At 39.0% G+C, this 24,786-nt stretch overlaps 2 protein-coding genes across 15 annotated transcripts in view; both read left to right on the top strand.

Annotated features, from left to right (window-relative positions):
- YEATS4 (YEATS domain containing 4) overlaps positions 1-14,043 on the top strand; it is a 161,482-nt gene extending 147,439 nt beyond the window's left edge. For 2 of the 4 annotated variants that reach the window (XR_007470351.1, XR_004478147.2), the window contains one exon: positions 8,779-14,043. The gene's annotated coding sequence lies outside the window, so the exon portion shown is untranslated. Of the gene's footprint in view, positions 1-2,811; positions 5,001-8,778 lie in introns of those variants that run through there. The other 2 variants (XR_007470352.1, XR_007470350.1) reach the window with 1 other exon arrangement.
- Positions 1-24,786, top strand: part of FRS2 (fibroblast growth factor receptor substrate 2) — a 78,423-nt gene that overhangs the window by 16,620 nt on the left and 37,017 nt on the right. The gene's annotated exons all lie outside the window — the stretch shown is intronic.

Raw genomic sequence — 24,786 nt, forward strand, 5'->3', positions numbered from 1 at the left:
GGATGGGGTTTATGGTTTTTCTGGGCTTTATTAGAATGACTCTTGACTTCCCTGTTGTCAGTTATACAACTCACACAGCAGTGTAGTTTCACATACAGTTTGGAAACCATGTAGGTATTATAGACTCTCACTTCATAAATGTCTCTCATGCCTCTTCTTTTTTTTTTTTTTTTAATGTTTCATTTTATTTATTTATTTAAAAATTTTATTTATTCATTTATTTATTTTTGGCTGCATTGGGTCTTTGTTGCTGCGTGCGGGCTTTCTCTAGTTATGGTGAGCGGGAGCTATTCTTTGTTGTGGTGCGTGGGTTTCTTATTGCAGTTGGCCTCTCTTGTTGTGGAGCACGAGCTGTAGGCATGGGCTTCAGTAGTTGTGACGCGTGGGCTCAGTAGTTGTGGCTCCAAAGTGCAGGCTCAGTAGTTGTGGCGCATGAGCTTAGTTGCTCCGCAGCATGTGAGGTCTTCCTGGACCAGGGCTCGAACCTGTGTCCCCTGCATTGGCAGGTGATTCTTTTTTTTGTTTTTGTTTTGTTTTGTTTTGTTTTGTTTTGTTTTTGCGGTACGCGGGCCTCTAACTGTTGTGGCCTCTCCTGTTGCGGAGCACAGGCTCCGGACGCGCAGGCTCAGTGGCCATGGCTCATGGGCCCAGCCACTCCGCGGCATGTGGGATCCTTCCGGACCGGGGCACGAACCCGTGTCCCCTGCATCGGCAGGCGGACTCTCAATCACTGCGCCACCAGGGAAGCCCTGGCAGGTGATTCTTAACCACTGTGTCACCAGGGAAGCCCCTCTCATGCCTCTTCTATATTTCCAGTGATCAGCTTCTTAATGGCCTTGTCCTTGGGTACATATCTGGTGCAGTTAGTACAGTGAATATGCTGCAAGAGGCAGCAGCCCTTTTTGGCATGACCATTGTTCCTTCTTTCCTTGGTCATTGGAGATGAGGAGTTTATAATTCCAGTTAGACATACATTAGACCTTTAATTTGTTTTCCATGTTTCTCACCCCTTTTCATCTTTTTCCTTCTCCACAAACTCATATAAGAACTGGCTTGTAGTTATAAATTCTCACAGGAGATTTTTCTTCTTCCTTTTACCAGCACTAAGATTAAAGAAGGCAAGTTTGCTTGCCGTCACCTTCTGCCAGATAGGTTTACTGCTCATTCAGTTGTATGCCTTTTGGATTTTCAGCTAAATGCAAGGTTCTTTGATTACATCTCCGTATTCGGAGTCTCAGAATATGTATCCTGTCTCCAGCACTCTGTAGTTTTCAAAGCGTTGCTGTGAGGTAACATTAAAGTCAAGAGCCACCTTCCATAGTGTCTGTATGTTTGTGCCAAATTAAGAAGTTTAAAAATATTAAAAAAAAATTTATACAGCATTTTTTTTTTAATAAATGTATTTATTTATTTATTTATTTTTGGCTGTGTTGGATTTTTGTTTCTGTGTGCAGGCTTTCTCTAGTTGCGGCGAGCGGGGGCTACTCTTCATCGCGGTGCACGGGCTTCTCATTGTCATGGCTTCTCTTATTGCGGAGCACAGGCTCTAGATGCACAGGCTCAGTAGTTGTGCCTCACGGGCTTAGTTGCTCTGCGGCATGTGGGATCTTCCCAGACCAGGGCTCGAACCCATGTCCCCTGCATTGACAGGCAGATTCTTAACCACTGCACCACCAGGGAAGCCCTATACAGCATTTTAGATTCAGACAGTCCGGGCACCTAATCTACCATGTTGCCCGAAATGGAAATCCTTGATCCATTTGAAATAAATATACATTTTAGATAAGGTTTATGTAAGAAATATGGCACTCCAATCATCAAGCCTCCATTAAAAAAAAATCCTTGGCACTAAGTTTGGATAATTCATCCCCTTTTACTTGCTCAAGCTAAAATAAAATGTTTAAGGGGTGTGTGTTTGTGTGTGTGTGTGTGTGTGTGTGTGTGTATGTGTAAGTAATAGTCATATATATGATACTTAACATATTTATTTTTAACATTTTTATTGGAGTATAATTGCTTTACAGTGGTATGTTAGTTTCTGCTTTATAACGAAGTGAATCAGCTATACATATACATATATCCCCATATCTCCTCCCTCTTGCTTCTCCCTCCCACCCTCCCTATCCCACCCCTGTAGGGTGGTCACAAAGCACTGAGCTGATCTCCCTGTGCTATGCGGCTGCTTCCCACTAGCTATCTATTTTACATTTGGTAGTGTATATATGTCCATGCTGCCACTCTTTCACTTTGTCCCAGCTTACCCTTCCCCCTCCCCGTGTCCTCAAGTCCATTCTCTATGTCTGCATCTTTATTCCTGTCCTGCCCCTAAGTTCTTCTAGGTTTTGTTTTGTTTTTTTAGATTCCATATATATGTGATAGCATACAGTATTTTTCTCTTTCTGACTTACTTTACTCTATTTGACAGACTCTATGTCCCTCCACCTCACCATATTATATAATATATTTATATTATATAATGTTAAAATATAAAATAATGTGTATATTTGATTTCCTGATTTAACCAACTACAGCTAACCTCAGGTCTGTTTTGATTTAGATAAGATGGTTTCTGCTAGGCTTGCTTAATAACTGTGCCAGTGGAAACAGTAGTACTTATTTTAGGTTGGGAGCCCTGCTCAGGTAGTAGTGAGGTAGGGGAAAAGGTAATTATACCCAGGTATTCTGAATTATGATAAAAGAATAGTTTTTCCATTCATCTCCTTTTTAATGCAAACAATTAAGTGGTGGGGAGGGGGAGGGGGGTGTTGGAGGGTGGGCAGGGCAACATTATAGGCCACCTTTGTCTTACAGATTGATTTTACAAGAAGTTTGTTAGTGGACTGTCAGAACAGCTGTATGAGGACACATCAACCATGACTGCATTTGATATGAAACATAAAAACTTGGTTAGGATTCTTCACCTTAAGTTTTTTCTTTTGGGAAAGGTGATACTGGTAGCACCTTTGTCTTACAGAGGCTTCTGCTTTCCTTGAGTATTGCAGCTTGCTTTGTCCTTGAATCCACGGAGCTGAGTCTCCCAAAACAGCCTTATAGCTTTCCTTTTCTGTTGAGAAAAACCTCTGAAAAGATTCCTCTTCTCTGAATCTGTTAACAACGATATGATTTTTTTCTTCTTTTGTTTATTAATATGGAGAATTACTTCATTTTTCCTAACATTAGACCAACCTTTGATACCTTATGTTACCGGACTCAGTTTGCTAATATTTTAAGAATTTCGCGCTAATATTCATGAAGGATATCAGCCTATAATTTTTTTTTTAATATAGGCTCTGCTCTTTTTTGGATTTTAGTGTCAAGGTTATACTAGTATCAGAATGAGTCAGAGAGTCTGTCATACACAGTGAAGTAAGTCAGAAAGAAAAAGACAAATACCGTATGCTAACACATATATATGGAATTTAAGGAAAAAAAATGGCATGAAGAACCTAGGGGTAAGGCAGGAATAAAGACGCAGACCTCCTAGAGAACGGAATTGAGGTTATGGGGAGGGGGAAGGGTGAGCTGTGACGGGGCGAGAGAGAGTCATGGACATATACACACTAACAAACGTAGGAAGGTAGATGGCTAGTGGGAAGCAGCCGCATGGCACAGGGATATTGGCTCGGTGCTTTGTGACAGCCTGGAGGGGTGGGATAGGGAGGGTGGGAGGGAGGGAGACGCAAGAGGGAAGAGATATGGGAACATATGTATATGTATAACTGATTCACTTTGTTGTAAAGCAGAAACTAACACACCATTGTAAAGCAATTATACCCCAATAAAGATGTTAAAAAAAAAAAAAAAAAGAATGAGTCAGAGAGGGTATCTTCTTTAACTGTTCTTTGGAATACATCATGGAAAATTATTTTTCTTGAACATTTGACAGAATTCATCTGTTTAAGCCATCCAGGCCTAGAATTTCTTTACTGGAGGATTTTTTGATTCCTGATAGTTTTTTTTTTAATATTATAATACTATTCATATTTTTATTTCTTCTTGAATCATATTTGGTAAGCTATTTTTTTCTAATTTAACATGTTTTGTTACAGTTTTGCTTGTAATATTTTCTTATCTTTGGAATCTAATTTGGAGCAGTTTTCAAAGTATGTTCTGTAGACCTTTGTGGGTCCCTGCGACTGGGTAGTCTGGGAGGTCAAAACTATTTTCATAATACAGATTTTTTTGTATTTTTTCACTTTGTTGACATTTGCAGTGATGCTGCAAAAGCAGTGGTGGATAAAACTGCTAACACCTTAGCAATGTTAAGGCAGTGATACCAAAGTGAACAATTATATTCTTCATTGCCATGTATTCATAGTTTGTTGTTGTTTTTTTTAATCCAGTTTCATTTAAGAATGTCTTTGATGAAGCAGTAAAAATATGAATTTCATTTCATTTTGCCTTTGAGTACACATCTTTTTAATATTATGTGTGATGAAACGGGAAGAATTCATAAAGCACTTCTCCATACTGAAGCAAGATAGTCGTCTTCAGAAGAAGTTCCTGTTCAGTTGAGTTTTGAACTTAACTACCTACTTTTTTCTGTAACACCCCTTTTGTTCTTGAAAGAACAGAATAGGAAAACTTTGGTTATTCGAACTTATGTATTTGACATTTGTTTTTCTCAAAAACGAACTTAAGTGAGCCTAACATTTCAAGAAAAATAGCTGTATTTGTAGCCAATGGTTAAAAAAACAATCAAACTTTCAAATGGAATTTGCAAGTATGGAAAACTTGTATCTAACACCATGAGCTTGACAGCTTCCCGATACTTAAAGACCTTCTGGTGAGATGGATAATGATATTAAAGAGTGTGATTTTTTTTTTTTTCCCACCTTGATGTTGTATTCTGACTTGTGTCAAAAATCTGAAAACCAGTTATTTTCCAAATGACCAATGTATGATGATACAAAGTCACATATGCGTAAAAGATCCATTAAAAGTGCAAGATAAACCAGTGGATTTTAATGTAACAGAGTGCGAAAAGTTCATTTATATAGTTTTAGCAACCACATTGTAATTAACCTTTAAGAAGGTTATTTGTTGAGTTTAGGTATAATATCAAAAATATCAACAGTTACGTGATTTTTTAAAAGTTATTAAATATTCTTTTTTCTGATTATATATCTGTGTGAGGCTAGATTTTCTTTATATGCTTATATACCTTAACCAAAACAGCATATCACAGAATCAGTCATAAGAATCCACCTGTCTTCTCTAAAGGCAGACATTAAAAATATTTGCAAAAGTATAAAATAATGTCACTTGCCCTACTAAATTGCTTGGAAAATAGGTTTTTTAAAGTTATTTTTTAATAAAATATTTTTGTTAATGTGTAATAGGCTTATTCTTTTAGATAAACTAATATTTTAAACATTTTCATATTTAATTTCTAATTTGGTAAATATTAATAGATACAACACAGCTAAACAAAACCTGTTTTTGAAAAATCCTCAAATAATTTTTAAAACTGTAGAGGGTCCACAGACCAAAAAGCTGGTGAACTGCTTGATGACCTGTATACAGAATACGTAATGATGTTTCTTTTTTATTTCTGATATTTTACATTTGTCTCTCTTTCCTTAAAATAAAAAGGGAACAAAAGAAGATGCCATGTCCCAATTGTGTATTTAAAAAAAACTGTCTCCCTTACATTTTTCAGATTGTTTTTCAAAACATCTGTAAAAAGTGATGATAAATACATCTACCATCGTGTTGATTAATTTTAAAATGTCATAGGCCTACTCTAGTCTCTGCATGAATTTATTTCTATATTTTGTTATGCAAATCCCTACAAAATAACATATAAATTTCTTTTAAAAACTAAGGTCCTCTTGGGACTTCGCTGGTGGCACAGTGGTTAAGAACCCACCTTCCAGTGCAGGGAACACGGGTTCAAACCCTGGTCCGGGAACATCCCACATGCCGCAGAGCAACTAAGCCTGTGCGCCACAACTACTGAGCCTGTGCTCTAGAGTTTGCGAGCCACAACTGCTGAGCCCATGTGCCACACTACTGAAGCCCACACGCCCTGAGCCTGTGCTCCGCAACAAGAGAAGCCACCGCAATGAGAAGCCCGCGCACCGCAACGAAGAGCAGCCCCCCTTTCGCCACAACTAGAGAAAGGCCACACGCAGCAATGAAGACCCAATGCAGACAAAAATAAATAAATTAATTAATAAAAAAACTAAGGCCCTCTTAGAAACAATGACAGCCCAATAAGCAGCACACCTGATGCCCAGATTTTGGTTTCTAATACAGTTATCCAGTGAAGGGAACCAGGGTTTCTTGGAGAAATGTCTGCTTCTACGACTGGGGCAAGAAATACATAAGACCAGGCTGGGGACTTCCCTGGCAGTCCAATGGTTAAGACTCTGTGCTTCCAATTTGGGGGTCGTGAGTTCAATCACTAGTTGGGGAACTAAGATCCCACATGCTGCTTGGCCAAAAAAAGAAAAAAAAAATCAACTTGGAGCATCTTGTAGTGTCAGAAAGTAAGATAGTGCTTCAACAAACAAACCCACGGTAATGGGAACATGACAGAGGGCTGAAAGAGCTCTCAGTGGCCAAAGTTGGAATAATTTGAGCAAGAAAATAAGTATAAAGTAGTATTGGATTATAACCTAAAGTATAAAGTCAGTATCCTTGGTTCCATACTAATATAAATAAATGATTGAATAAAGAAGTGGAGAAGAGAAAATCTGTGCAGAAGACCTCTAAATAATTTAGGTTGATCGTTTATCTTCAACAGGGTAGAAAATAACTCCCCACTCCTTAAGTGTGGGCTAATGACTTTCAAAGAGTACACTAATGAAAGGATCTTGGGAGAAGTAAATTTACAGTGGAGAAACGGCAAACACTACCTCAGCCAGGTGATCAGGATCAATATCAATAGTGATAAGTCATAGTGATAGGATACTTCCAGGAATATGATATGATGAAAATGGTACTTTATCTCTGTGTTCTTCTCCCCTAAACCCCATAACTCTTCATCTAATCATGAGAAAAACATTATACAAATCCCAGGAGAGGGCCTTTCTACAAAATACTTGACCAGTATTCCCCAAAACTGTCAAGGTCTTGCCATAAACCCTGCCCTCAGTGTGATATTCTACAAGTGGGAGGGAACTCAAAAACCAGAGCCTCGCCCTGAGGAGTGAAGGTTTCAAATCCAACATCAGGCATCCCAGCTTTTAAGAGATACATTTGAGAGATGAGACCCGAAAACATCTAACTTTGAAAACCAAGAGGGCTCATGTCCAGAGACCCACAAGACTGTAGCAGTCTGAGAAACTGCTGTTAAAGAGCTTGTGCACTCGGACTCACCTACTTCAGGAGCCAGCTCAGAGGCAGCTGACTTGTGCCCAGACTTGCTAATATTAAAGCGCTGGCCTGAGAGGCAGGCATCTAATTTAATGCACACACCTAGGAGCCTGCTGGAATGTTCTCTGAGGACAGAGGCTGGCAGGTGCCATCTTCATGCTCTCCCTTTGTTGTGCTCTAGAGCACCAGTATTTCCCAGAAAGGAGCATTCACATGCTGGTGCCTCGATTTTTGTGGCCACTGCCTTGGGGATTCCTCTTGATCGCCTGGCTCTAGAGGACAGGGGAGCTTGTGTCCCTGGTCCCATGAGACTGTAATAATGTGTCTCCCAGAAACCCCTGTCTGTTACTCAAACTTTTGTAGCTGCTGCCAGGGGACACCTCTACATTATGTGGCACTGGTGGCCAGTGGGGCTTATGTTCATGAGTCTCACAGGACTGTAAGCAACGGAGAAAGAGTTCTTAAACAGTTCCAGGGCACAGCAAGAATTCAGAGCATAGCAAGAGGCAGCAGACCCAGGAGCTCATCAGTCTTTCTGTGAAGGAGACCTATTAGCTAGTCATCATGACTGTGGCCTGAAGGGTGGGTCTCTAATTAAACACACATCTTGGGACTGGCTGAAATCCTTTCCAGACACCTCGGAGGGTGGATACTACCTTTGAGCTCATCCTCTGCCATATTCCAGAGCACCAGTGTCTCTTGGAGGAGAGCTTTACACATGTCTGGTGCCCTGGTTTTCGGAGCTGCTGCCCAGAGGATACCTTTTGATCACCTGGCTCTGGTAGCTGGGGGATGGGATGAGGAGGCTTTCATTCCTGGGTCCCACAGGACTGTGGTATTAGGAAAGATGGTTTTTGGCAGGCTGCCAACCACTCCCAGAGCACTGCAGAAACAGTGGATTGAGACACATACACACCCATCTCCCTGACCCTGGCTTTCTGTGAAGGAAGCCTCTTGTCCTGGAGCTTTGGCCTGAGGGGCAGGCTTCAGATTTGGCACACATTTAGTGGCCTGTGGAGTGGCCTGTGGCCTGTACTCTCAAGGAACGTATGCTGTAGTTGCCATCTTTGTGCTCTTTCTCTGCCTTGCTCCAGCTCACTAGTATCACTGAGTAAAGAGCATCTACCCTGTCCTGGAGCTTGAATTTCTGCAACTGTAACCCAGCAGACACCTCCAGATCGCCTGGTTCTGGTGGCCAGCAGGTGTTATGCTTGTAGTCCCACAGGATTGCATAGGTATTCATACTTTTAAAAGCTGATGCCCAAGTTTCTGACTTCAAGTCAGCCTGAGTCTAGGTGCTGAAATCCTCCCCTTTGGGATGCTGGCAGGTCTTGGTACATCTTCTACTACTGGGAGCTATTAAAAATACGATAGGCTTCTTAGAGAAGCACAGAGGTTTGAGGGACAACCAAGAGCCGAGGCACAGTTGAACAACAAGTTTCATCTCCTACACAGGACCATTCCTTCAAGACTGGGAGAAGTGGTTATTTCATCTGCTGTATAGAAACCAACACAGAGAGTCAAGCAAAATGAAGAAACAGAGGAATTTGTTCTAAATGGGAAATAAGATAAAACCTCAGGAAAAAACCTTAATGAAATGAAGATAAGTAATTTACCTGATAAATTATTCAAAGTAATGATTATAAAGATGCTTACTGACCTGGGGAGAAGAATGGATGAACACAGAATGTTAAAGAGATGGAAAATATAAGAAAGTACCAAATAGAAGTCACAGAGCTGAAGAATACAATAATCAAACTGAAAAATACACTAGAGGGATTCAACAGCAGACTAGATGAAGTAAAAGAAAGGATCAACTAACTCAAAAACAAGGCAATAGAACTCACCCAGTCAGAGCAGCAAAAAGAAAAAAAGAATGAAAAAATGAGGATGACTTAAGGGATTGATGAGACAACATCAAATGGACTAATATTCACATCACAGGGCTCACAGAAGGAGAAGAGAGAGAAAGGGGCAGAAGTCTTAAGAAACAATGGCTGTAAACGTCCCTAACCTGGAGAGGGAAACAGACATCCAGATCTAAGATGCTCAAAGAATTATTAAAAAAAAAAAAAAAGATCCTAAGGAGACAGACCCTAAGACACATTATAATTAAGATGTCAAAAAGTTAAAGAGAGGGAATTCCCTGGCAGTCCAGTGGTTAGGACTCCACACTTCCACTGCAGGGGGAATGGCGTTTGATCCCTGTTCGGGATACTAAGATCCCCTATGCTGCAAGCCGTGACCAAAAAAAAAAAAAAAAAAAGAGGGACTCTTAAAAACAGGAGGAGAAAAACAACTTGTATGCAGGGAAACCCTAATAAGACTACCAACAGATTTTTCAGCATAAACTTTGCAGGACAGAAGGGAGTGGCATATATTCAAAGTGCTGAAAGAAAAAAAAATATGCCAACCAAGAATATTCTACCCAGTTATCATTCAGAACTAAAGGAGAGATAGAGAGTTTTCCAGATAAGCAAAAGCTAAAGGAGTTCATCACCATTAAACCAGACTTACAAGAAATGTTAAAGGACTTCTTTAAGCTGAAAAGGGGCACCAATTAGTAGCAAAAAAAGAAAGAATGAAAGAAAGGTAAACATATAGTAGAGGTAATAGATTAATCATTCACAAAGGTAGTGGAAAGTTTAAAAAACAAAAGTAATAATAACTGATTACAATAATTAAGGGATATATAAGATAAAAAGATGTTAAATGTTGGGACTTCCCTGGTGATGCAGTGGTTGAGAGTCCACCTGCCGATGCAGGGGACACGGGTTCGTGCCCCGGTCCGGGAGGATCCCACATGCCATGGAGTGGCTGGGCCCATGAGCCATGGCTGCTGAGCCTGCGCGTCCGGAGCCTGTGCTCCGCAACGGGAGAGGCCACAACAGTGAGAGGCCCACATACTGCAAAAAAAAAAAAAAAAAGATGTTAAATGTGACATCAAAAGCATAAAATGGGGTGGGGGTAATAATACTGAGCTTTACAATGGGATCAAATTTAACCATCTTAAAGTTGATTGTTATAGATATAAGTTGTTATATGTAAGCCTCATGTTAACCACAAACCAAAAATCTATGGTAAATATTCAAGAAAAAGAGAAATAAGTATACCACTAAAGAAAGTCACCCAACCACAAAGGAACAGAGCAATAGAAGAAAGGAATAGAGAGGAACAACAAAAACAGCTGGAAAACAATTAACAAAATGGCATTAAATCATACATTTATCAAGAATTACTTTAAATGTAAATGGACTAAATTCTCCAATCAAAAGACACACAGTGGCTGGAACAAGACCCCTCTCTCTATAAGCTGCCTACAAGAGATTCAGTTTAGGTGTAAGAACGTACACAGGCTGAAAGTGAAAGGATGGAAAAAGACATTCCATGCAAATGGAAACCAAAAGAAAGCTGTAGTAGCTCTACTTACATCAGACAAATAGACTTTAAAACAGAAGACTAGTAAGAGACAAAAAGGGAAAAGGACGTTACATAATCATAAAGGGGTCAATCCAACAAGAATAGTAACATTTGTAAATATTTATGCACCCAACATAGAAGCACCTAAATATATAAAGCTAATATTAACAAACCTAAAGGGAGAAATAGACAGCAATACAATGATAGATGGAACTTTTAATATCCCACTGAAACCAATGGATACATCATCCAAACAGAAAATCAGTAAGGAAACATCATCCTTAAAATACATATTAGACCAGATGAACTTAAATATTATTTATAGAACACTCTATCCAGAAGCTATAAAGTACACATTCTTCTCAAATGCATATGGAATATTTTTTCAAGATAGATCATATGTTAGGTCACAAACTAGTCTTAATAAATTTAAGAGGATTGAAATACTAAGCATCTTTTCTGACCCCAGTGGTATGAAACTGGAAATTAATTATACTAAGAAAACTGGAAATATCACAAATATGTGGGGATTAAGCAACATGCTACTGAACAACCAATGGGTGAAAGAAGAAATCAAAAGAAAAGTCAAAAATACTTTGAGACAAATGAAAATGGAACATACCAACATTTATGGGATGTAGCAAAAGCAGTTCTAAGAGGGAAGTTTGTAGTGATAAATGCCTACTTCAAGAAGTGAGAAAAGTCTCAAACAACCTAACTTTACACCTCAAGGAACTAGGAAAAGGAGAACAAATGAAGCCTAAAGTTAAAAGGGAGGAAATAACAAAGGTTAGAGCAGAGATAAATTAGAGACTAAAAAGACAATAGAAAAGTTCCATGAAACCAAGAGCTCGTTCTTTGAAAAGATAAAATTCACAAACCTGTAGTTAGACTCACCAAGAAAAAAAAGAGAGGACTCAAAAAAATAAAATCAGAAATGAAAGAGGAGATGTTACAACTGATAACTACAGTAATACAAAGGATCATAAGAGACTACTTTGAATAATTGTCACTAACAAACTGGACAACTTAAAAGAAATGGATAAATCCTTAGAAACATACAGTTTGCCAAGACTGAATCATGATGACATAGAAAATCTGAACAGACTGATTACAAGTAAGGAGATTAAATCAGTAATCAAAAACTTCCCAACAGACAGAAGTTTAGGACCAGACAGCTTCACTAGTGAATTCTACCAAACAGTCAAAGAAGAATTAATACTAATTCCTCTCAAACTCTTCCATACTTATTTTATGAGGCTAACATTAGCCTGATACCAAAACCAGACAAGGATGCCTCAAGAAAAGAAAATTACAGGCTAGTATTTCTGATGAAAATAGATGTAAAAATCCTGAACAAAATATTAGCAAAACAAATTCAACAACATACAGACCATGATCAAGTGAGATTTATTTCAGGGATTCAAGGATGGCTCAACATCTGCAAATCAGTCAGTGTGATACGTCACATTAACAAAATGAAGGATAAAAATCATATGATCGGGGCTTCCCTGGTGGCGCAGTGGTTGAGAGTCCGCCTGCTGATGCAGGGGACATGGGTTCGTGCCCCAGTCTGGGAAGATCCCACATGCCGCGGAGTGGCTGGGCCTATGAGCCATGGCCACTGGGCCTGTGCGTCCGGAGCCTGTGCTCTGCAACAGGAGAGGCCACAACAGTGAGAGGCCCGCGTACCGCAAAAAAAAAAAAAAAAAAATCATATGATCATCTCAATAGATGCAGGAAAAGCATTTGACAATTATGAAAAGCAAATGAAAAGCATTTAACATCCATTTAGGATAAAACCTATCAAAGGGGCTTCCCTGGTGGCGCAGTGGTTGGGAGTCCACCTGCAGGTGCAGGGGACGCGGGTTCGTGTCCTGGTCTGGGAGGATCCCACATGCCGCAGAGCTGCTGGGCCCGTGAGCCATGGCCGCTGGGCCTGCACTTCCGGTGCCTGTGCTCCGCACCGGGAGAGGCCGTGACAGTGAGAGGCCCGCGTACGGCAAAAAACAAAAACAAAACCAAAAAACAACAGCAAAAAAACCCTACCAAAGCAGGTATAGTGGGAACATACCTCAACATAATAAATGCCTTATATGACAAGCCCACAGCTAACATCATAGTCAACCATGGAAAGTTGAAAGCTTTTCCTCTGAGATCAGGAATGAGATGAGGATGTCCATTCTTACTACTTTTATTGAATATAGTATTAGAAGTCCTTGCCAGAGCAGTTATGGAAGAAAAAGAAATAAAAGCATCGTAATTGGAAAGGAAGAAGTAAAACTGTCACTATTTGCAGATGACATGATATTATATGTAGAAAACCCATAAGACTCCATCAGACTGTTAGTAAAAAAACAAAAATAGAATTCAGTGAAGTTGCAGAATATGGAATCAATACACAAAAATCATTGTGTTTCTGTACACTAGTAATGAAATGTCGAAAAGAGATAAAACAGTCCTATTTACAATTGCATAAAAAAATAAAATACCTAGGAATAAATTTAACCATGGAGATAAAATATCTTTATACTGAAAATTACAAGAGATTAATAAAAGAAACTGAAGACGACACAAATAAATGGGATATTTAGTGCTCATAGATTGGAAGAATTAATATTGTTAAAATGTTCATATTATCCAATATACATGTTCAGTTCAATTCCTATCAAAATTCTAATGGCATTTTTTCACAGTAATAGAACAAACAATTCTAAGATTTCTGTGGAACCATAAAAAACCCCAAATAGCCAAAGCAATTTTGAGAAAGAAGAACAAAGAGGGAGGCATCATGTGCCCTTGTCTAAAACTACATTATAAAGCTATAGTAATTAAGACAGTGTGATATTGGCATAAAAACAGGCACATAGATCAATGAATGGAATGGAATACAGAGCCCAGAAATAAACCCACACATATATGGTCAATTATTTTACAACAAAGGAGCCAAGAATATACAATGGGAAAAGGACAGTCTCTTTAATAAATGGTGTTGGGAAAATTGGACAGCCACATGCAAAAGAAGGAAACTGGATTGCTATCTTATGCCATACTTGAGAAGTAACTAAAAATGGATTAAAGACTTGAACATAAGACCTGGAAGCATTAAAACTCCTAGAAGAAAACATAGATGGGAATCTCCCCGACATAGGTCTTGGTGATGATTTTTTGAATCTGACACTGAAAGCAAAAGCAACAAAAACAAAAATAAATAAGTGGGATTACATCAAACTAAAAACTTATGCATAACAAAGGAAGCCATCAACAAAAAGAAAAGGCAACCTACTGCGTGGGAGAAAATATTTGCAAATCATGTATCTGATAAGGGGTTAATATCCAAAATATATGAAGAACTCATGTAATTCCATAGCAAAAAACCAATCTGATTAAAAAATTGGCAGAAAATCTGAATAGACATTTTCCCAAGGAAGACATACAGGTGGTCAACAGGTACATGAAAAGATTCTCTACATCATTAATCATCAGGGAAATGCAAATTAAAACCACAGTGAGATATCACCTCACACCTGTTAGAATGACTCTTATGAATAAGACTAGAAATAAATAATGTTGGTGAGGATGTGGAGGAAAGGGGACCCTTGTGCAGTGTTGGTGGGAGTGTAAATTGTTGTAGCCACTATGAAAAACAGTATGGAGGGTCCTCAAATTAAAACTAGAACTACCATATGATCCAGCAGTTTCACTTTGGGATATTTATCTGAAGAAAATAAAAACACGAGCTCAAAAAGGTATACTCCCCCCCACCCCCCGTGTTCATTGCAGCATTATTTGTAATAGCCAAGATATGGAAACAATGTAAGTGTCCATCGATGAGTGGTTAAAGAATAAGTGGTATTTATATACAATGGAATATTATTCAGCCACAAAAAAGAAGGAAATCTTGACATTTGTAACATGGATTGACCTGAGGGCATTATGCTAAGTAAAATGAGGCAGAAACAGACACATCAGTAAAAGATCTTTCTTATATGTGGAATCTAAAAACAAACCAATCACCCCCCGCCCCCCAGCTCATAGGTAGAACAGAGCAGTGGTTGCTAGAGGAAGGGGGTGGGGGGGGGGGAGAAATGGACGAACTGTTTTTGTTCTTTTTAGTTTAAATAAATTGAATTTTTAAAAAAGGAAAAACAGACAAATCCTATTGGAGGGCCATTCAACAAAATACTTGACCGGGATTCCCCAAGACTGTTGGGGTCATCAAAAACAAGGAAAACCTGAGAAACTGTATAGCCAAGAGGGGCCTACAAAGGATATGACAATTAAATATAATGTGATATCTTGGATAGGATCCTGAAACGAAAAGACATTATGTAAAAACTAAGAAAATTTAAATAAAATATGGACTTTAGTTAATAATACTATGTTTATATTAGTTTATTACTTGTAACAGAGGTTTCATACTAATGTAAAATGTTAATAGGTAACACTGGGTGTGGGGTATATGGGAACCCTACTGTCTTGTCAGTTTTTCTCTGAAATTGTTCTAAAAAAGTTTATTTTTATTTTTAAACATCTTTATTGGAGTATAACTGCTTTACAGTGGTATGTTAGTTTCTGCTGTAGAATAAAGTGAAACAGCTATGCATATACCTATATCCCCATATCCCCACCCTTTTGCATCTCCCTCCCACACTCCCTATCCCACCCCTCTAGGTGGTCGCAAAGCACCGAACTGATCTCCCTGTGCTATGATCTCCCTGTGCTATGCGGCTGCTTCCCAGTAGCTATCTATTTTACATTTGGTAGTGTACGTATGTCAGTGCCACTCTCTCACTTCGTCCCAGCTTACCCATCTCCCTCCCCATGTCCTCAAGTCCATTCTCTACGTCTGCGTCTTTATTCCTGTCCTGCCCCTAGGTTCTTCAGAACCTTTTTTTTTTTTTTTTTTTAGATTCCATATATATGCGTTAGCATACGGTACTTATTTTTCTCTTTCCGACTTACTCCACTCTGTATGACAGACTCTGGGTCCATCCACCTCACTACAAATAACTCAATTTCGTTTCATTTATGGCTGAGTAATATTCCATTGTATATATGTGCCACATCTTCTTTATCCATTCATCTGTCGATAGACACTTAGGTTGCTTCCATGTCCTGGCTATTGTAAATAGTGCTGCAATGAACATTGTGATACATGACTGTTTTTGAATTAATGGTTTTCTCAGGGTATAGGCCCAGTAGTGGGATTGCTGGGTCATATGGTAGTTCTATATTTAGTTTTTTAAGGAACCTCCATACTGTTCTCCTTAGTGGCTGTATCAATTTACATTCCCACCAACAGTGCTAGAGGGTTCCCTTTTCTCCACACCCTCTCCAGCATTTATTGCTTGTAGGTTTTTTGATGAGGGCCATTCTGACCTGTGTGAGGTGATACCTCATTGTAGTTTTGATTTGCATTTCTCTAATGATTACTGATGTTGAGCATCTTTTCATGTGTTTTGTTGGCAGTCTGCGTATCTTCTTTGGAGAAATGTCTCTTTAGGTCTTCTGCCCATTTTGGATTGGGTTGTTTGTTTTTTTGATATTGAGCTGCATGAGCTGCTTGTATATTTTGGAGATTAATCCTTTGTCAGTTGCTTCATTTGCAAATATTTTCTCCCATTCTGAGGGTTGTCTTTTCATCTTGTTTATGGTTTCCTTTGCTGTGCAAAAGCTTTTAAGTTTCATTAGGTCCCATTTGTTTATTTTTGTTTTTATTTCTGTTACTCTAGGAGGTGGGTCAGAAAAGATCTTGCTGTGGTTTATGTCAAAGAGTGTTTTTCCTATGTTTTCCTCTAAAAGTTTTATAGTGTCTGGTCTTACATTTAAGTCTGTAATCCATTTGGAGTTTATTTTTGTGTATGGTGTTAGGTAGTGTTCTAATTTCATTCTTTTACATGTAGCTGTCCAGTTTTCCCAGCACCACTTATTGAAGAGGCTGACTTTTCTCGACTGTATGTTTTTGCCCCCTTTGTCGTAAATTAGGTGCCCATATGTGCATGGGTTTATCTCTGGGCATTGTGCCCTGTACCATTGATCTATGTCTCTGTTTTTGTGCCAGTACCATGCTGTCTTGATTACTGTAGCTTTGCGATATAGTTTGAAGTCAGTGAGCCTGATTCCTCCAACTCAGTTTTTCTTTCTCAGGATTGCTTTGGCTATTCGTGGTCTTTAGTGTTTCCATACAAATTGTAAGATTTTTTGTTCTAATTCTGTGAAGAATGCCATTGGTAGTTTGATGGGGATTTCATTGAATCTGTAGATTGCTTTGGGTAGTATAGTCATTTTCACAATACTGATTCTTCCAATCCAAGAACATGGTATATTTCTCCATCTGTTTATGTCATGTTTGATTTCTTTCAGCAGTGTTTTATAGTTTTCTGAGTACAAGTCTTTCGCCTCCTTAGGCAGGTTTATTCCTAGGTATTTTATTCTTTTTGTTGCAGTGGTAAATGGGAGTGTTTCCTTAATTTCTCTTTCTGATTTTTCGTTGTTGGTGTATAGGAATGCCAGAGATTTCTGTGCATTAATTTTGTATCCTGCACAACCTTACCAAATTTATTGATTAGTTCTAGTTGTTTTCTGGTGGCATCTTTAGGATTTTCTATGTACAGTATCATGTCATCAGCAAATAGTGAAAGTTTTAATTCTTCTTTTCCAATTTGTATTCCTTTTATTTCTTTTTCTTCTCTAATTGCTGTGGCTAGGACTTCCAAAACTGTTGAATAAGAGTGGCGAGAGTGGACATCCTTGTCTTGTTCCTGATCCTACTGGAAATGCTTTCAGTTTTTCACCATTGAATATGTGGGTTTGTCATATATGGCCTTTATTATGTTGAGGTAGTTTCCCTCTATGCCCATTTTCTGGAGAGTTTTTATCATAAATGAGTGTTTAATTTTGTCAAAAGGTTTTTCTGCATCTATTGAGATTATCATATGGTTTTTATTCCTTAATTTGTTATTGTGGTGTATCATATTGATTGATTTGCGTATATTGAAGAATCCTTGCGTCCCTAGGATAAACGGTGTATGATCCTTTTAATGTGCTGTTGGATTCTGTTTGCTAGTATTTTGTTCAGGATTTTTGCATCTATGTTCATCAGTGATATTGGTCTATAATTTTCTTTTTTTGTGATATCTTTTTCTGGCTCTGGTATCAGGGTAATGATGGCTTTGTAGAATGAATTTGGGAGTGTTTCTCCCTCTGCAATTTTTTGTAAGAGTTTGAGAAGAATTGGTGTTAGCTTTTCTCTAAATGTTTGATAGAATTTGCCTGTGAAGCCATCTGGTCATGGACTTTAGTTTGTTAGGAAGATTTAAAATTATGGTTTCAATTTCATTACTTCTGATATGTCTATTTATATTTTCTAATTCTTCCTGGTTCAGTCTTGGAAAATTGTAGCTTTCCAAGAATTTGTCCATTTCTTCGTGGTTGTCCATTTTATTGGCATATAGTTGTTTGTAGTAGTCTCTTATAATCCTTTGTATTTCTGCAGTGTCAGTTGTGATTTCTCCTTTTTCATTTTATTGATTTGCATCATCTCCCTTTTTTTTTTTGATGAGTGTGGCTAAGGGTTTATCAATTTTGTTTATCTTCTCAAAGAAGCAACTTTTAGTTCTATTGATCTTTGCTATTGTTTTCTTTATTTCTGGTTCATTTATTTCTGTTCTGATCTTTATGATTTCTTTCCTCCTGCTGACTTTGGGTTTTATTTGTTCTTCTTTCTCTAGTTGTTTTAAGTGTAGGGTTAAATTGTTTATTTGAGATTTTTCTTGTTTCTTGAGGTGAGATTGAATTGCTATAAACTTCCCTCTTAGAACTGCTTTTGCTGCATCCCATAGGTTTCGGGTCATCATGTTTTCATTGTCATTTGTTTCTATGTATTTTTTAATTTCTTCTTTGATTTCTTCAGTGATCTCTTGGTTGCTTACTAGCGCGCTGTTTAGCCTCCATCTATTTGTGTTTTTCACAGTTCTTATCTTGTAATTGATTTTCAGTCTCATACCGTTGTGGTCAGAAAAGATGCTTGGTATGATTTCAATTTTCTAAATTTTCCAAGGCTTGATTTGTGACCCAAGTTGTGATCTGTCATGGAGAATGTTCCATGTGCACTTGAGAAGAAAGTGTATTCTGCCACTTTTGGGTGGAATGTTCTATAAATATCAATTAGATCTGTCTGGTCTGTTGTGTCATTTAAAGCTTGTGTTTCCTTATTTATTTTCTGTTTGGATGATCTGTCCATTGGTGTAAGTGGGGTGTTAAAGTCCCCTACTATTATTGTGTTACTGTTGATTTCTCCTTTCATGGTTGTTAGCATTTGCCTTATGTATTGAGGTGCTCCTATGTTGGGTGCATAAACATTTATAATTGTTATATCTTCTTCTTGGATTGATGCTTTGATCATTATGTAGTGTCCCTCCTTATCTCTTGTAACAGTCTTTATTTGAAAGTCTATTTTATCTGATATGAGTATTCCTCCTCCAGCTTTCTTTTGATTTCCATTTGCATGGAATATCTTTTTCCATCCCTTCACTTTCAGTCTTTATGTGTCCCTAGGTCAGAAGTGGGTCTCCTGTAGACAACATATATGTGGGTCTTGTTTTTATATCCATTCAGCCAGTCTGTGTCTTTTGGTTGGGGCATTTATTCCTTTTACATTCAAGGTTAGTATCGATATGTATGTTCCCATTACCATTTTCTTAATTGTTTTGTGTTTGTTTTTGTGGCTCTTTCTTCTCTTGTGTTTCCTGCTTAAAGAAGTTTCTTTAGCATTTGGTGTAAAGCTGGTTTCGTGATGCTGAATTCTCTTAGCTTTTGTTTGTCTGAAAGACTTTTGACTTCTCCATAGAATCTGAATGAGATCCTTGCTGGGTAAAGTAATCTTGGTTGTAGGTTTTTCTCTTTCATCACTTTAAGCATATCCTACCACTTCATTCTGGCCTGCAGAGTTTCCACTGAAAAATCAGCTGATAACCTTATGGGGATTCCTTTGTTTGTTATTTTTCCCTTGCTGCTTTTAATACTTTTTGTTTGAATTTAATTTTTGTTTTTTTGATTAATATGTGTCTTGGTATCTTTTTCCTAGGGTTTATCCTGGGACTTTCTGTGCTTCCTGGACTTGGGTGACTATTTCCTTTCCCATGTTAGGGAAGTTTTCCACTGTAATTTCTTCAAATATTTTCTCAGACCCTTTCTTTTTCTCTTCTTCTTCTGGGACCCATATAATTCGAATGTTGGTGTGGTTAGTGTTGTCCCAGAGGTCTCTGAGATTGTCTTCAACTCTTTTCGTTCTTTTTTTTTTATTCTGCTCCTTGACAGTTACTTCCACGATTTTGCCTTCCAGCTCACTTATTCATTCTTTTGCCTCCATTATTCTGTTATTGATTCCTTCTTGTGTGTTTTTCATTTCAGTTAATGTGTTGTTCATGTCTGTTTGTTTGTTCTTTAGTTCTTCTAGATCGTTGTTAAACATTCCTTGCAGTTTCTCAATCCGTGCTTCCATTCTATTTCCAAGATTCTGGATCATCTTTACTATCATTACTCTGAATTCTTTTTCAGGTAGATTGCCTATTTCCTCTTCATTTATTTGGTGGTGTTGGTTTTTACCTTGCTCCTTCATCTGTGACATATTGTTTTCCATCTCTTTTTTTTTGATGATGATTTGGATTGTGTTCCTGTTTTACTTGTTGTTTGGCCTGAGGCTTCCAACACTGGAGTTTGTAGGCTGTTGGGTAGAGCTGGGTTTTGGTGCTGAGATGAGGAACTCTGTGAGACTTTACTCCGATGAATATTCCCTGAGGTCTGAGGTTCTGTGTTAGTCCAGTGGTTCAGATTCGGAGCTCCCACCGCAGGAGCTTCTGCCCGACCCTGTGCTTGCAAATTAAGATCCCACAAGCCATGTGGGGTGGTAAAAAAAAACAATAACAAAGCTAAAAATAAAATTAGACTAGGAAACTAACAGATATGTTAGAAAGGACTTAAAAATAAAAATATAGATGACTCAACAACCAGAAGGTAAGTCAGTACCACAATAGTAAAAAGAGGAGGAGACAAAAGAAAAAAACAAGGAAGAAAAAAGGAGTGGGGGAAAGACCTTGTCTTTGGAGAGCGGGACCTAAGCAAGGGTGAGGTTTAGGCTTAGGCTCAAGGAACAGAAGGGGCCCTGGCATGCCCCCCACCCCTGGTATCAGAGGGCAGGGGACCTCCTCACTTGGGAGCCCAACAGGCTTCCTGGGTTTGAGTGGGTGGGGCAAACACCCTCCTCTCCTCTCCTGTTCCTCCGGTTTACAGTCTGGGAGCACCCCTCCCGCCTGCCTGTCCTGATCTCCCGGCCTCCCTCCTGTGCCCCCAGGACCAATGCAGGGGTCAGAGGGTCCTTGGAGGGCAGGGAACCAGCCTGCGAGCTCAGCAGGCTCCCTGTGTCTGAATGGGTGGGGCAGTCAACCTCTGCTCCTCTCCTGCTTCTCCCAGAGGGCCCCTCTCCTATTCTCCCCTTGGCCTCCTTCCTATGCCCCGAAGGACCCATCTGACCTGGAGGGGGCTTTGGAGGGCAGGGAACCGGCCTGGGAGCTCAGCAGGCTTCCTGAGCCCGAGTGGGCAGGGCAAGCACCCTCCATTCCTCTCCCACTCCTGCTGGATGGCCTGTCCCCTCTGCCACTCCTGATCTCACTGGCCTCCCTCCTGTGCCCCCAGGACCCATGCAGCCTGGATAGGGCTTTGGAGTGGGGGGAACCAGCTTGGGAGCTCAGCAGGCTCCCCATCCCCAGTGGGCCAGGCGATCACCCTCCGCTCCTCTTCCGCTCTTCCCAGAGTCCCTCCCCACTGCCTCTCCTGATCTCCCCCACCTCAGGGATGCCGATCTTGCCTGGCCTCCACCTCTCCTCCACTGTCAGTCCCCCAGCATCCTACCAGTTTACTCTGGGGTTCCTCCCATCTGCTTGGGGGTTAGAGTCCCCCACCAGCGGCCTGCACGCGCCCTAGTTGTGGGGAGATGCTAACTCCGCATCTTCCCACACCGCCATCTTTCTTTTTTTTTTTGCTGTACGCGGGCCTCTCACTGTTGTGGCCTCTCCCGTTGTGGAGCACAGGCTCCGGACGCACAGGCTCAGCGGCGATGGCTCATGGGCCCAGCCGCTCCGCGGCATGTGGGATCTTCCTGGACCAGGGCATGAACCCGTGTCCCCTGCGTCGGCAGGCGGACTCTCAACCACTGCGCCACCAGGGACACCCCCGCCATCTTTCTTAACACATTTTTAGTAATTTAAATAGAGATGTTGATTTCAAATAAGTATTTTTTTTCTATTTTCAGAAAAATTTTGCCTTGGACACTTGAATGATTATTTGGTTATTTTTTTTATTACTAAAGCAAGTGTCACCGGGGCCATATGTTAGGAAAACAGCATTTATTGCCTCCAATCCAGATATTTTATTGGCTGGCAACAAGGAGGGGTAATATGTTATGAATACTTTCCCTTACTAACAGTCATACTTAGTTGTGACAAATAAACATATTATTTTGTAGCAGTTTAATTAAAGTGAAAAATGTGTATGGTAGCAAACCCAAGCTTAAACAATTTCAGCCTTATCAATAGGAGGAATTTAAAGCCTTACTTTTTTAGCTTTATTTTTGGCTTATTTATAGACGAAGGGAAAAAAATGAGCTCTTTATTCTTTGAATTTTTAGACAGATTTTTGGATGAACTAGTGTAAAGAAAGAAAATATTTGGAGAAACTAATATGTTGTTAATAGCTAAACCATTATTTCGGTAGCCTGTGATTTTCCAAACTTGTGTTTTCTACTTATGTAACCACATTCCTCTTTTAGCTGAAATAACTCCCAAGTAACTAAATCATAGAAATGTCAAATAATTAGACCAAAGATGTTGGTTTTGGAATTTCACACAGCAGGTAGTTCAAGTGATAGTCAAAGATAATAGTAGTTAATATTAGGAACCTTTTAAGGTTAAAAATTAATAGCTTAGGGAGCGGTTTAGGATCAGAAACACAATATAAACAGTAGTCTTGGTCCTCGAGTATTCTCCTTCAAGTAGGCCCATACCAAGACTGCAGGAACTTCAAGTAGTGACCTAGCTTGGGGGAATACAGCTTGGATGGTGACTTTTAGGCAATTGGCTTGCCCAGATAGACTCTTTAGGCATCACATCTATAATAACTACAATCTAGATGGCAGTCTTTGAACCTGTGTAGGATGAAAAGGAAGATATCTGATGCCACGTAAATCTTGTGAGTATACTTGCCCACTTTGACAGCCACATGATAGCATTGCTTCTCAGAGAAATCTTCTGGTATTATATGCTAAAATTCAAAGCGTTTTTCCTGAAATAGCTGTCAGTGTTTACGCAAATCTAAGTGATAATTTTAAGCTCTATTTTAAAGAATGAAGGTAGCCAAAATGTACAAACTTTCAGTTAGAAGATAAGTACTAGGGATGTAATGTACAATGTGATAAATGTAATTAACACTGCTGAATGTCATTCGTGAAAGTTAAAGAGAGTAAATCCTAAGAGTTCTTATTTCAAGGAGAAAAAAAATCTTTTTTCTTCTATTTGTATCTATGTGAGAAGGTGGATGTTCTCTAAATTTATTGTGGTAATCATTTCATGATACAAATCAAATCGTTATGCCATACATTTTAAACTTATACATGCTGCGGTCATTTATATCTCAATAAAACTGGTAGAAAAAAGACAAAAAAATCTATTAAGTAATGTAGTAACTAGTGGAAGTATGAGATTATTTGTTTGTAGTTTTAGTGATATGTTTTAATATTGTAGGAATTCAGGGGCAAAATGTATCAGTATGTATGTGCTAATTTGAAACATCATCCAGTAATATGGTATTTATTCATTCAACTAAAACTATTTGAGCATTTAACATAGGCACTCTCTAGACATTGGGGATACAGCAGTGAAGACAACATAGAGTTTATAGTTTGTTCTGGCTTTGGCGTAGAGACAGGGAATCAATAACTTAATATATAGCATGCCAGCTGATAATAAGTCATTTGGAAAATAACATGGCAGTGTAGAGGAAAAGGGGTTACCATTGTGGGGTAAAAGTTTATGTGTTTTCTGTAGAGTGCTCAGGGAAGTCCTCTAAAAATTGATTTGTGAGCAAAGACTTGAAACAAATGAGGGAGCAAGCTGTGTGGGTATTTGGCAGAAGAGTTTTCCAGATAGAAAAACGATTGCAAAGGCCTTGAGGTTTAGTGTATGCAGAAACAGCCAGGGGGCCAGTGTGGCTGGAGCCAAGTGTGAAGTACCTGTGATCACCACTGGAGCCAGAAGGGTAGAAAACAATAACAAAGTATTTAGGACCTTGTAGGCCAGCCATTAAAAAGTCTTTAATTTTTACTTTCAGGGGAATAGGGGGAGCCATGCAAGATTTTGTAAGGAAAAATTATAAACGACTTTGAAATGGGCAAAAAATGATGAGTGGGCTTCCTGTCTCGCTCATTCATTGGGTTCATCTCTGTCTCATTTTCCTTCCTTTATCTTGTCTATGTATTTTACTTAGAATTATTTGAATATGGTTTTTAAAATTTCATAGAACCATTACTTTATATTTCTAAGTATTTAAAAGCTTTTTTTCTTATGTCTTTCCCTTTGTTCTTCTTAATGCAAAGTATTTCAGATTTAGTTTAGTTCTTGAAATTTACTTCAATTGAAAGAAACTCAAGTCATCTCATCCAGCTTCTCATCCAGTTGAACATGGGTAGTGATTGAGAACTCAGCATTTAAAGGGAAATCAATTCTTTGTTAGATGGAAATCTATTTTATTCTCGTAGATGTCTGTGGTTCGGTCCAGCTCAAGTCCATTATTCCATAAAACAGAAAATTTAAGACAGCTGACTTACTCTTCCTTACTGCCAAATATTATCTTCTCCAAACTAACTTACCATGGTTTCTGCAGTCTTACCTTATTGATATTAGACTGTTCTTTGTATCCCATCTCACCTTGAATCATTGTCTTCTCTAGGCCCCTGTGATACCACACTCTTGGTGATTTTCTTCCTGTTTC

Source organism: Orcinus orca, chromosome 11 (genome assembly GCF_937001465.1).
Source record: "Orcinus orca chromosome 11, mOrcOrc1.1, whole genome shotgun sequence".
NCBI classification, from domain to species: domain Eukaryota; kingdom Metazoa; phylum Chordata; class Mammalia; order Artiodactyla; family Delphinidae; genus Orcinus; species Orcinus orca.